Source organism: Schistocerca americana, chromosome 7, assembly GCF_021461395.2.
Source record: "Schistocerca americana isolate TAMUIC-IGC-003095 chromosome 7, iqSchAmer2.1, whole genome shotgun sequence".
NCBI classification, from domain to species: Eukaryota; Metazoa; Arthropoda; class Insecta; order Orthoptera; family Acrididae; genus Schistocerca; species Schistocerca americana.
The window spans coordinates 390,499,790-390,504,319 of record NC_060125.1 but is presented as its reverse complement, the minus strand read 5'-3'; the positions used below and the strand labels follow the sequence as shown (position 1 = coordinate 390,504,319).

The 4,530-nt window shown below is 40.3% G+C and overlaps 1 pseudogene; it reads left to right on the top strand.

Annotated features, from left to right (window-relative positions):
• The first annotated feature begins 1,756 nt into the window (after positions 1 to 1,756).
• LOC124623311 lies at positions 1,757 to 1,874 on the top strand (annotated as a pseudogene).
• The last annotated feature ends 2,656 nt before the right edge of the window (positions 1,875 to 4,530 follow it).

Genomic DNA, 4,530 nt, shown 5'->3' with positions numbered 1-4,530 from the left:
CATTCATTCGAGACCACACGGAGGCTTATTAGAAGTCGCTCTTCCCGTGAATTATTCGCGACTGGAACAGGAAAGGAGAGAAATGATACGGGTACAGAAAATATCCTACGCCACACGTCGCAAGGTGGGTTGCGGAGTGTAGATGTAGATTACTGTCAATCCCAACCATCTCAAAGTAATGACATTGTAATTAAGTGTTGTGTTATCTCTATGGGTGGATAGATATCTAACAGCAGTTGTACTTATATTTAAATGGATTATGCAATATGAAACACGATCACAAATTTTTGTAAATGTTTTGAATGCCATTTTTCTTCTACTCGTTGCATTGTATTACAGTAGCTTCAATGTAATTTCATATTCCTTGCTATGAATATGAACCGCATTTGAGATGGCCCTCCCCATAATGTGCATTCACAAACCGATGGTACTTCCATTTGAAATTTGTACCACAGCAGCTGATCTGTACGAGACCATATTTTACTGGCTGTAAGACGCTGCGAACTAAAAGACGCAACTTAATTTTTAAGCAATTTAAAAAAATACATTTTTATCACTTTTATTATTAGATTACTTAGCCTAATTAAAAAAATAGTTTATAAAACCGAACTGACATTTAAAATCCCTGAATATCGTCATCAGAATTTTCCTCTTCTTCCTCTTCGTTGTCACTGTTGTCCTCTTCATAAATAAGATGGTCGTCACTGCCATCGACAGCGTTGCTTATGCCCTACTTCCTGAGAGATTTAACAATAATGTCTTCTCTCACTCTAGACCACGACTATTTTATTCACTGACACACTAGTTTGATTGTAGGTCGTTTGTAAGCCCCCTTCGGCGTGATTTCGTTTTTTTTTATCCATAAGTCATTTCTTCCAGTACTCTTTCATATATACTTTAAATGATTGTTTTCGAGGTATCAAGTAAGTCCTGCCGGAATAACAGCAAGCTCTGTATCCCTGTCTCAGTTTCTCTTTCACAGAGTTTGTTAAATGACTGCTAAACTGATCTAGGACAGGAAGAGAACTCTTCTTCAATAAAGCACCTTTCCTTCTCTCCCACACACTGTTAATCCATAATTTCATACCAGCCTCTTGCATCCAACCCTTGTCACGTACGTGAACAACAACACCTGGCGGTAATTCAGAAGGTTTTGGCATTGTTTTGCGCTTGTAAACGATCATTGGAATAAGTTTAGAATAGTCAGCACAGCATAAAAGGACAACAGTGTAGTGCATTTTTGCAGGTTTACTTCTTTTTATAGTTACAGTTTTAGCACCTTTCATGGGAACAGTTATGTTACTAGGCACATCAAATGTCAGAAGAGTTTCGTCCATGTTCGCTTTTTGGCTTAGTTCTAGAGCGGTTTTCTTTCGATGTTGAGTAATGAAGCGATTGAAAGATAGTATTTTCTCTCCATACTCTGTGGCATTTTCTGAGATATTTTGGTTTTGGTGCGCATGCTAAGATCATACCGCTTCATAAATCTTAGCACCAACCAACTCAACTCTTAAAGTCTGTTACCACTGTAGTGCTAGCTTATGCGCGCATATTTGAATCATTTTTGTATTTTGTATTCAAGTGCCATTTTGACGGTGTCCTTAAATCCATTTCGATACGTCATCTTCCAGTTTTGGCCATTTTGCATTAAGTCCTGTATTTGCGCACTTAGTCTTACTCAATTTCTTCAGTGCTTCTTTACTAGGCTGCCAATCGCGAATTTTTTTTTTTTTTCTCTTGGTGGAAGGCCGAAATAGCCAACGGCCTTGCCGCAGTGGTAATACCGGTTCCCGTCAGATCACTGAAGTTAAGAACTGTCGGGCTGGGCTAGCACTTGGATGGGTGACCATCCGGTCTGCCGAGTGCTGTTGACAAGCGGGGTGCTCTCAGCCCTAAAGAGACAAACTGGGAGCTACTTGATTGAGAAGTAGCGGCTCCGGTCTCGGACAGACATACGGCCGGGAGAGCGGTGTGCTGACCGTATGCCCCGCCATATCCGCATCCAGTGACGCCTATGAGCTGAGGACGACTCGTTGCCCGGTCAGCACTGTTGGGCCCTACTTATTTCTTTGGACGGCCGAAATGCATCTCAGCTGCTCCGTTTCCATCTTCTTCTGCATATGCGATTACTTTCAGTTTATAGCCCTCGCCAAATGAATACCTCAATTTTTTTCAATTACGAAACTGGTTACTAACAGAAACATTGTACTGCTATCGACAACACAGATCGCTTGCAGTTCAAATTCACTGGCACCGTGGATTGCAATGATGCATCATAAGCTGGAGTGTTCTGGGTTTGTGATGGCGGAGCAGGAGGGAGATACTTTTAGCAAGCTTGTGAATTCCAGCAGTTCATGTTTGTCGCATCGGTGCACTGCTGCTGCCAGTTGAATCCAGTATTTCCCGATACAGATAGGTTTTCTGAGGCATCGAATATATGGTCATTTCTAAGACTGGACGTTTTTATGTTAATTTCGAGTGTGAGACACACCTGAATTTCGGAGGTAATTTCTCGAAGAAAAAAGTGGGTTTTATAGTCCGTAAAAGACGCGTGCCTCTGAGTTGTTGGCACTTAAAGGCAAACAATAAAAGATTCCCCCCTCTCACATCCTCGAACCTTGCAGTGGCCTCGCTACCTACCTCTCTGCCTCTGAGGTAGGCGGCTAACGTTGATTAGCTGAGGGCCGAATACATCAAAGCCAATTAAAATTAAGTACAACTTATGATAGTACTGTCTCCGTAAAAAGAAATTTTTGTTTGTTACCGTGCAGGAAAATTACACTCTTAAAAGATCTTAACATCAGTTGATGTTATTGGATTCGGCTGTTATTACATGCATATTACGAGAACCGCGGGCCACACGAACAGTCGATTCGGACCGCATGCGGCCCGCGGGCTGCAGTTTGGCGATCAGATCTACACAATGCCATCAACGCTATAGTCACCCGACGAACACGGATGGTTTTTCTCGACTCCAAAGACAAGCTGCTCATTAGAGAGTCGCATTTAATTTTCACCGTTTTCAGAATGAGGGTGTGACAGAGGGAATCTAAATACGGGAATGTCCTGGGAGGCGATTTACAATTCCGGTATTGGCTTGATAAGCACGCGAAATCTTCTTAAAGCCTTGGCTGGAATCGAGGAATTGATATTTAAATCTATTTCCGGAACAAGCTAGTGTATGTTGGTTTGTGTGTTGTGGGTTTCAGTGTGTTTGGATACGACTTTTTTGATTATCTTTATCCTTATTTCATTGCCTGGACTGGGAGCGCTACATGACTGCTTTTGAGAGCGTAAATAAAATATACAAATACACATTTATGTAAACGTCTAACACGGCTCATGGTTCATGGAGCACTGTTCCAGTTGTAGGTTGCCTATCTAACAACTTCCAGGAGCAACAAAAATTAGATCAGATTTCATTATTTAATATATATAATGACCGAATTAATAATTTAAAATGCTGTCATAATCTACTTATTGAGGGTATAATATTATGTTAAAGGTTTAACAAAGTGAGACAAATATTACAGTTAGACACCTTGAGGTTATGCTATAACACACTGCATACAAATACCTAGACTATGCTCACCCAGCACTTAATGACGCAAAACAAATTATATATGTATTTTCAAACCTTTTCGAAAATTTTGCTCCCTGACACCACAAAATGACAGAGGGCAAAAAGTTTATCGCTTATTAATTTTTGCTATTCATGTAGTAAAATTGATACATCAGGCAAGATGTTTTAATGTATTACTTCTTTGCTACTAACTCTACCTAACTCTACGCGGAACACATTTTGCAGCCGATATTTGCATATACCAACGAATGTACCTGCAAAATTGTATCATTGTGTGACATGTAGTTCATGAGATATGACGTCAAAGACATTAAGATGCGTTAAAACTAGCCTCTACTTAAAACGGAGCGCATATCACCCAGAATACAGTCAGCCAGCGTTTCATAATTTTAAACATGATATCAAACCTTTTGTAAACTTTTTCTCGCTTAATGGTTAACGTCTAAATACTACTTTATACATGGGAGTTCGATTACTTAAAGAAACGGTGTTTACTAGCAGTTGCTAAATAGTTTAAACACATAAAAATTGTATATGTTTTTGTAACTGATAATGTCCAATACAATATGTTTGTCTTTTTTAAAGTACAGTCAGTCGACGACACTCCTTACAAAAACTGCTTCACTACTGTAATCAAAGGAAAATGATAGTAGGTGAAAAAGGTTGTTGAAAGGAGAAAGTTTTGGAAGGGATGTGAGATTGAAAAATTGGGGAGGGGGCCCAAAACCAGACCTTTGGGATCAAGGGATGTGGGGGTTGGAGAAAAGGGGAGGGGGGGCTTAGAGAAGCCGTGATATGGTGAGGAAGAGAAGCGTTCTTTGAAAGCTGGAAGAATAGTTAGACCTCTGGTAGGTTTACGTGATAAGGTAGGAGGAGGTGGTTAAGGTTTAGTTGCGACAGTATATGGAGCGTATTTAGGTTTCAGGTTTCGGTAACGTGGTCATAAG